The sequence below is a fragment of the Notamacropus eugenii genome, chromosome 3, assembly GCF_028372415.1.
Source record: "Notamacropus eugenii isolate mMacEug1 chromosome 3, mMacEug1.pri_v2, whole genome shotgun sequence".
NCBI lineage: Eukaryota > Metazoa > Chordata > Mammalia > Diprotodontia > Macropodidae > Notamacropus > Notamacropus eugenii.
In genome coordinates, this window is record NC_092874.1 from 831,957 (window position 1) to 841,806 (window position 9,850).

Sequence of the window (9,850 nt, forward strand, 5' to 3'; positions counted from 1 at the left end):
TAGAAGAGACGCGGAGGTTTCTTGGATCCCAAGTGGACAGTGTAATGTGGCTGCAGAGAATGTGAATGGGATCCCAGGCTGCACTGAGGGAGGCAGAGGGAGCAAGAGGACGTTGTCCCTGCCCCTGGTTGACACCACAGTCAACATCAAAGTTTTCCAATGAGCCTCACCTTCTCATTATGTGGCCAAAGTATTTAAGTTTCAAAGCCAATATTTGGCCTTCCAGGGAAGAGCCTGAACTAATTTAAGTATGGACTGATTTCATCTCCTTGCTGTTCAGGAGACTCTCAAAAATCTTCTGCAGCACCACAATTCAAAAGCACGGATTCTGCAGCTCAGCTTTCCTTTTAGTCTAACTCTCACAGACATGCATTGCTGCTGGAAAAAACGGTAGATTTCACTCTACAGACCTTTGTCAGCAAGGAATGTCTCTGATTTTTAGTCTGCTGTCCATAGATCTCCTTCCGGAAAGCAAATGTATTTTAATTTCATGACTACAGTCACCATCTGCAATGATCTTGGAGCCCCAGAATAGAAAATCTGACACTGCTTCTATTTATGAGCATGTAATGGGACCAGTGGTCAAGATTTTAGGGGTTTTTTAATGTTAACTTCAAGCCAGCATTGAAACTTTTCTCTTTCACCCTCATCAAGAGGCTTCTTAATTCCTCTCCATTTTCTGCCATCAGAGGGATATCATCTGTATATCTGGGACTGCTGATGTTTCTCCTGGCAACCTTTCCCATGAGGTACTTTACATATAAGTTAAATAAATAAGGCAACAATCCACAGTCTTGGTGCACTTATTCCCAATCTTAAACCGGTTAGCTGTTCTGCGTTCAGTTCTCACCGCTATTTCTCGGTCCAAATACAGGTTCCTTCTCCCATCTGTTTGAGGACTTGTCCAATTTTGTTGTGACCTACACAGTCAAAGGCTTTACTGTAGTCAATGAAGCAGACAAATGGACAGATAGACAGAAATGGATATAGATATTTATTAATTGATAGACAGAGATAGATAAACAGATAGACAAATAGTGTTAGATCAGTATTTAGGTAGGTAGACAGATAAACTGAGACAGATAGATAAACAGGTAGACCAATAGGTAGATAGGTGATAGATCAATTGATAGACAGTGTTGCATGTACTCCAACTTAACCTGTCTTCTTGAGTTACCATATTTTCCAGGCACATTAGACCCAGGTTATGCAGAAGACACTGAATAAGTCAAGGATGAAGTCTCCCTTCTCCCTGCCCCCAAGTTGACATAATTTGTTATTGGTACCTTTAGCTGGTCTCTCACAGTGCCCTTGAGGGTTAAATGAGCTTCAAGACAGGCACCAGTCATTCTGTATCAGACTGAGAAACTGTGCAGTTGGAACCCTTGGACGTAAGCAGAGCATCAGACCTTAATTAATAGTCTAGCAGTTTAAAAGAATGTGGTAGTTGCCTCTAGACTTCCTCCTTCCACCCCGCTTTCACCTTTCACCCCCTTTTCAGAAGGGATTAACCCTTTCCCCACCCCGCTTTTCCCTTCCTCTTCCCATGCCACTCCCATTTGTGAGGGAATGCCTCCCTCCTTCCCCCGCCCGCCGCTGCAGCTCATAAGTACTCCAGCTTCCTCTTGCTTTGTGAACTCCGTCTTACAAAGGTCCAGGGGTTCCTCGTGGATGTCGGTTTCTCTTGTAAAGATCCCATTTCACCCAGTGTCTCACAGACACTGGATTTTTTTTTGGTTAACAATAGATAAGGAGATGTATGGAATGCTAGAGACAGACAGATAGATAGTGATAGATCAGTTGACAGGTAGGTAGGTAGATGGATGGACAGACAGATACAAAGACAGATGAATATATAGAGCAATTATTAGGCACTTATTGTGTACCAGACTCTATGCTGGTGCTGGTGATACAAACACGTGTAAAAAATCCTGACATTCTCTACCTTTAAAGAATATAACGGGGAAGACAAGCCAGGAAAAGGAGCTAGAAAGTTGCCGAGAGAGGAGAGGAGAGCAGAGTCAGGACTGGGGCTGGGAGAAATGGACAAGGATGGCCTGGGCTCTTCATGAAGAACTGGTGCTGAACAGAAACTCACCCACAAAAGAAACTGCAAGAATGCAGGTGCTTCAGGGCGAGCAGGCTACAGGAGAGGAGGAGAAGAGGAAGCCCAGTCACGAGTGGGGCTGGGAGGACAGGACATGGATGACCTAAGCTCTGTGTGAGGGTGGGAGACGCCAGCCTCTGCCAAACCATCGAGACTAGGTATTGTGTGCCAGCTAATGCTCACATGGTGCGAATTCCAAGCTATGGTTTATGCTGCACTGAATTTGGCTAATATTTACATCGTAATGGGTCAAACCAGAGTAAGTGTCCATGGGAGCGCATGTTGGGGACGTTATACCTGTCGGAAGGAGAGCATGAGTCCAGAACCTGAGAGACAGAAAAATTTCATCAAGCTCTGGTATCCCAAATGTTTGTCTTCAGTGCTCATCCCAGGCAGATTCCCTCGGGTGGTCTCCTAGGCTACCCTCCTTCCAGCCCAGTGTCCAGAAGTAATGGGATGGTCTACATGGGCCAGAAATGAATAAAAGCAGTTTGAGTGGAGGCATCTAGAAGGAGAAGGTGATCTCCAGAAATCCTTCCCAGACCTCTGCTGGGGATGGTCACATGAGTCTGATGGCTCAGGGTATAGAGGGCTCTCAGTAGTGAGATATATAATTACAGTCCTAATTCCTCTTTACCCAAAGGCCCTGAACCTCTATGGAAGGAGACTGAAGGAAGGGTCTGACAACAACCCAGAGATGGGGCTAGTGACCAGCATAATTAAATTCTTGTCCCTTCCTGCAAGCCTTCAGGTTTTTTATTTGCTTGGATCTTGTTAGTCTGTTTACATCTGTCTGTGAAACTGGTGGCTTGGTCGTCCTGGCACAGGGAGTACTGTCTGCTGATAAGTGGTTCCCCCATTATCTCCCTCGGCCTTGGTCAGGTCCCTGGCCTTTGGTTTCCTCCTGTGTCAAACAAAGGGAGTTGATTTGTGAAGCTCCAACTTTCTGCTCCCCTCTGCTATCTGAAGAGCACAGGGCCTCTACAGCTCTACTCACAGAGGACCCTCCTCATGGCCATTGTTCTGACCTCGAGGTTTGATCGTGGCTGCCCAGAGCCAGCTTGGGGCCTGGCTGTGTAAAGTAATCAGTTGGGTGACTTCTAAATTGGAGAGAACTTTGATAAGGAGGCAAAGCTCCCACATTTTACACTTGAGGAGCTGGAGCAAGTTGGGGGAAGGGACTTTTCTTGTTCTTTCCCATGTCTTCAGTCTGAGGAAGTCCTAGTGTGGAGACTTCTTTTACTAATGCAGAGTGCAATTCCTCTGATACCTCATCTCAATTCAGCAAGAGTCTGTGAAGTTCCTACTGTGTAACAGGCCTGGGGATAGAATGAAAAAACCCAGTCGACCTCTGCCCCTTGGAAACTTTGATCATATTCTACTGAGGAGGGATAACAATGTGTCCACAGAGACGCAAAGGCGACATACGAAGTAAAGATGAATGCAGCAGCTGAAGTGGCTGTGGGGCCACTGTGCCAACCCTGGGGTGCTGCATGCTCAGGTCCCCATCCTGTGTGCCCCTCCACCTTGCAGACTAACCAACTTGAAAAGGTCTGGCAAGGGCTGCAAAGCAGAGACGGACTGTCCCCTGTGTCCATGCTGGGTCTCTGGGGGAGTGGCCATCTTCGAGGTCCCTTCACAACCAGCACCAAGGGAGGGAACAGATGTTCTTTGGCTGTGGAGATGTTTTTCCTTTTGAGGACTTTTCCCAAGTCTTTCTCAATCAAATCTACCCAAGAAGTAAAGCCTAATTTTACGTATCTCAAGCACAGCTCATGTTTAGCACACAGCAGGCATTTAACAATTATCTCTTGGCTTGACATTCCCTTGGAAATATGCAGTAGGCAGTTTTCAACATGGGAACAGAGTTCAGGTTCAAGCTGGATATACACATCCGGAAGGTATCTGTGTCTGCATGATGACTGAACCCATGGGAGCTGATGGGATCACTGAGAGAGTGCAAAGAGAAAAGTGGGCCAAGGCCAAAGCCTTGGGGAACAGCCAGATATGATTAGAGAGGAAGATCCCGCAGACCACAAAGGAGAGGTGGTCAGAGAAGTAGAAGGAGAACAAGGAGAGAGCGGCATTCCAGAAGGCCGGGGAGAAGTGACTATCTAGGAGGAAAAAGTGAATGAAGCATCAGAGGCTGCCAAGAACTCAGCGAGGGGAAGGGTTAAAAAGAGGCCATTAGCTCTGGGAGCTTTAAGAAAAGACAGTTCAGTTAAGAGAGGAGGCTGAAAGCCAGATCCCAAGCAGCCGAGTTCTCAGGGAAAGGCAGGCTTCTCAGCATTGTCCAGGCCCATTCCTCAGCCTTCTCCCTGGGCTCCTCACCAAGACCTGGGCATCCCCTATACTCTCAGTCTTGGGATGCTGGATCCCCACCATCACAGCAGACTCCAGGTGGGAGGGATGCTTGGTCATTGCTCATGGACATTGGAGCTTCTCTGGTGAGAGTCCAAAGTGCAGTCCTGAGCCCTGAGGCATTCCTTCTCCACCCCTGGCTGCCTGGCATGCACTCTTCTGCCAAGCCAGCTCAGCGACCCTGAGAGGTACTTCCTATCGAATGGCTCAAGAGCCACTTGGGGATTTGAGGTTAAGAGATTCATGCTAAACATTCTTTAATGGAGCCTTAGGCAGTAGAAAATTTTAGAGAGTATTATAAGCAGTAAGTTAAATTACTCTGGAAGGTTTCGTAACATTTTGTTGTTGAAAGAAGACTATGGACCCAAACCAGTAGCCAGAGCTGTCTTGGGGGCGCAGGGCAAGCCACTTGTGGCTCCAGTGTTTCACTATTTTGACTGTGAGACCCAGGAATGGGACTCCTGAGATCACTGCTTGTTGAGGAAAGTGAGGAGTGAAGTCAGGGAAGGAGGGGCCACACCTGGTAGAGGTAATAAGGACAAGAAAATGTCCATCCATCGAAGTTACACCAAGGCCTCATACACCAGAATGGAGAATGTGCCCCCCCACCCCCACGGAGAGTGTCCACTTTCCTGTAGGCACATTCCTGCAGCTCCAATGCCTGAGCTCTCATGGCAGCCTAACAAAGACCATTACTCTTACTAGGAAGCATGGAGACCTCGTGGCTTGCTTACTCTGCGCATCCTGATCTCACCTCAGGACACAGCTGGAGGTCATCCTCCTGAAGATACAGAGACTATCCTGCAGCTGGCCAGCACAGCGCCAATTTTCAATTATGCCATTTAGTCAGTGTGGTTTCCTAACCCCAGCCTGGTGAAGTCAATCCAATACCTTCATCAGAAACAGCTCCAGAACAGGAAAAGATTGCATGCAGGTTTCTGAGTAGGAACACAGGGTGAGGTGTACTTCCGGCCCTCTGCAGCCAGGCTGCTATGAGTGAGTCTCTGCCTCCATCACATGAATGGGTACCACACTCTGAGAGCAAAGCCTGTCACCATGGCAACAACCTAGCAGCATGGCCAGCCTGATCAGAAATGGCTCCACAGACTCTTGTAGGACCAGGGATGGGACGTGCTCCATTTCTTTTAACTGAATTTTCCCTGTGGTAGAGACGTCCTTTGGTGTTATTGAGTTTCTTATTAGTGGGTTAGCAGGTAGTGCTTCTCAGGAAGGAAGACGGAAGGACGGAAAGAAGGAAGGAAGGACGGAAGGAAAGAAGGAAGGAAAGAAGGAAGGAAGGAAGGAAGGAAGGAAGGAAGGAAGGAAGGAAGGAAGGAAGGAAGGAAGGAAGGAAGGAAAGAATAGCAATGGATTCGGTGTAGCAGTTTAATGTAGTCAGCCTGTGTGTGTGTGTGTGTGTGTGTGTGTGTGTGTGTGTGTGTGTATCTGAGGCCCTATGAGCAAGGGAGAATCAGGGGACTCAAGTTTCACTGGCTTGTTGTTTTACTTGGAGGATTTATAAAAATCAGTAAGACTCTCTCTCCTATAGGGCCTGAGCCCCCATTCCTGGGGTGGAGAAGAGGAAGAACTTCAGACCTAGGGTCTGTTCTCTCTCTCTGTCTCTCTCTCTCTCCCTCTGACATGGCAACTTCTGTGCTTGCTCCTTGTGCAAGGTCCTACAAGAGCAGGCCAGCTAGGGCAAGCAGCATGAATCACCTCACGTAGCTGAGAAGCTCAAAACTATTTAAACAGAAATATAAACGTAGCTTTAAGTAAGAAAGACGAGCTTTGGAATCAGCCTCTGAGCCCAGACAGAGGAGGGAAGAGCATTCTCTCCAAAGGCCAGCTCAGTAGGCTCTGGGCAGATGTTTCTGCCTCTCCTCTGCCCCTCCCATCAGACAGTGTGCTCAGCACCTCAGCCAGCTCATGCCTCTATATTCTGAGTCAGTGATTTCCTTCTTAGGAAGCTGGGGGGGAAGGGGGAAACAGAGCCTGCCTCAACTGTCCAGGTGTTGAGGTTTAGGGGTGCTGGGGTCCCAAAACAGTGGCACAGAGTCCTGCCTCAAATGAATTCAACCCAAGCCTTCTTTCAGACAAAGAGAAGGTTTATTAGAACACCAGTCAGAGTGGGCATGATTCTAAAAATCCACCCTATTGGCCTGACTCTTAAGGAATCTGAGCATCTTATTGGGAGCATGATGGATCTTATATGTAGAAAGACTGCGAGAAGGATCTAGGAGTGGCCGAGTAGTCTTGGGTGACTGGGAGCTAACAGAGAAGGACCAGGTGCCCTAGGCCAATGCTAGGGACCTAGACCACATGGCCAAGGGAGGATGGGGTCTAGATGTGATCTATGGTGGGGAGTACCTGAGGGCAATCCAGAGATAACAGACAATGAAGGGCTGGGCTAGGTTTGGGGTAACAGAGAATTGGGAGATCAGGCATAGACCACAATGAAAAGTCAGTTGAAAAGATTACTATAATGGATCAATGCTTTAGGTGAACACCAGAGACTTGACCAAGTGGGAAAATTCAAGGAGCATTGGGGGAGGGGATTTCCTAGGGTCTGTACCATCATGGGGCCACATGAAAAAGCATCACCCCTTTCCTGGTCTCCTGCCTTCTGCATGATGGCTAGCCCCTCATTGGTGATAGAACACGGGTGCCCCTGTGCCCTGGGGAGGAGGGAAGAGAGGGCAACTTTTTCAGCCTCCATGTCCCTCCATGTCACTTTTCTAGGGACCATCTGCTGCTCCTGCACAGTGGCTGTCTAAGGGTGGGGTGGCCTTGGGCCTGGATTCTGGGACCTCAGGCCAAAGTCCTACCCTTCCAGGAGGCTTGTTTATGGCAGTAGAGTAGCTGGCTTCAAGTCCTAGGTCTGCAGATCCCTCTCTATGGACAATAGGCAGTTCCCAATTCTCTCCAAGTGCCTCTTGTGAAATGGGCTTGAAGGTCCCTTCTCTGCATGACAACGTGGTTCCCACTGTGTGTGGGTGGGGGAGGGGGAGGGCTCTCACACTCAAGTTAGCTCCAAGTCACTCTCCTTATTGGCCTCCACCCACCACCCCTTTGCTGATTTCAGTTACAGAGGCCCCCTGGCCTCAGGCAGTGAAATACAGGGGAGGAGACTGTGATGGACAGAGCCCTTGTTCTCATCTCTACTCAGAGACAGGCTGTGGGATTCTTGCAAGTCCTTTTTGAATGCAAAATATATGCTTGCCAAAAAGACTATTTTGTGGACAACTTGCATGGGTCAGGTAATCACATGGTGGACAGAAGAAATGATACAAGCACACGGTCAAGGTCTCTCTCAAGAACTTTGGATTTGACTGTGCAACATGGGAGACACTAGCACAGGACCACTCAGCATGGCGTGCCCACATCAGAAAGGGAGCTGTGCTCTTTGAGCAAAGCAGAATTGAGATGGCACAAAGTAAACACAGGATGCACAAATTTGGGATATCCACCCCAAATGCACACACTAACTCTCTGTGCCCAACCTGTGGAAGAGCATTCCGGGCTCATATTGGTCTGAGCAGCCACAGTCAGACATACAATGATGACGTCATTTTGGTCCTCTTCGAGGACAAAGAACAACAATCAATCTCCTTTGTGAGTCTCAGTTCCCTCACATGTAAAATGAGGGGGTTGGACTCAATGACTTCTGTGGCTCATCCCTCTGAGCCCTGATAGCCCATCACCCTAGGTGTCTAAGATGGTGTGTTCATTAAGCACTAACTGTGTGCAGAGTGCCTGCCAGTTGCTAGGGGAGAAATGTTGAGATTAGGCAGAATTCTATGATGGAGAATGTCAGGACTGAGGTATTGTGGGGATTGAGTAGGGTTCTGTGGGATAGGTGGAATTTAAAAGGATGGACAAAAGTTTAGCCCAAGAAGAGAGAAAAATGGCACACCAGACATCAAGCACAGTCTGAGCAAAGGCATGGAGGTGAGAAAACACACTTAGGAGCAGGAAAGCCATGCATTCCTACTGGAGTGTTGACCAATGTGACATGAAGCCTGAGAAGACAAATGAAGCCAGGTTTTAGATGACCTAGTCCAACGCCTTCCTTCATTTCTAGCACACACCTTCCTTACTATGTGTAAGGCAGTACAGAAAAGGCAGCTGAGCCATGGGACGGGAAGGCATAGAGCCAGGGCTCTGGTCCTCATCCCCTCCCCCACAATGGCCAGACTATGGCGGGAGAAGGTGCAGCAGGGGGCCCCCAGGGTTGGGGGGAGGGTTGAACATGGGAATGGGGTCTCAGAACTCAGGGAAGGGTTGGGAGGGACAAGAGAGCTGACGTGGAGGCTCAATCCAGATGGAACCCTATGGGTAACCCCACTTCTCCCTTTCTGCAATGGAGACCTGCCTCAGAGGGTTGAAATTACAGGTGTGTTGAGCTTGGGAAACCTCAAGATTGGATGCCAATGTCCTGTCAATGGCCCTGGGAGAGCTGGGGGATCCGGGTACTCTCAGACCCTTGGATCTTCTTCAGGAATCCCTGCTCTTCCCCTTCCATGAGGTTCTGACCATATCCAGTTCATTTTTAGCATTTCCTCAATAAGTGGGGAGTCACTGACCATCCTCTTTAAGGATGAAAGCATGGGCTTGCTTCAGGTTACCCCAAAGGGCAGACAGAACAGTGAGGGAGCTCACTATGGTCCCTCCTCTGAGACAGGCCATAAAGGGTGGGGGTGGGGGTGTAGAGTGTGCTGTTCTGGGGGAAGATGGGTCAGCAGGGCACAGGGCTATGGCCAGGGGACAATGAAAAGCCCAGAGAATGGGGAGCCCATGATTCGGGCTACAGTTCTAAGGGACTGAGCCAGGCTTCCTGGGGCCCACAGCAAGTATTCATTGGTGGTTTACCTAATAATGTGAGGAGGGATGCACACCCACATTTTGGTGCTCTTTTTCATGGTGGGTATTTAGGGGAGGCAGCTGGATTTGTCTACAGTGGAAAGAGGCCATGTCTGCAGTGGTCAGGCTGAGACCTCAAGGAGCAGTGCTTTGAGCATAAGTCCTCGGGGCTGGTCTGCAAGCAGGCAAAGCCTCATATGGCTGGGCCCTTCTGGGCTGAGGCCTTTGGCTTTGCATTGAACCCTGTTTGCTGGGGTGCCAGGGGCAGCATTTGGTACCTGGCCCCGTTCCCATTCTGACAGGCTTCAGGTCACAGGATATCAGAATCTGAGAGGAGGAGACAGAAGAGAAATGCCCAAAGTGGCCTGCCCAGGGATGGTCATGTGACATCTTGCTAACACCTAGTCTGAACAAGGCAAGGGCCTTCAGAGGTCCTGAAGCATTTCCTAGGAGTATGTGTGGCCCTTCCAGCTTTCTCTTTCCTGACTGTGTCCCATGGGTCCTCCTGAAAATCACGATGGG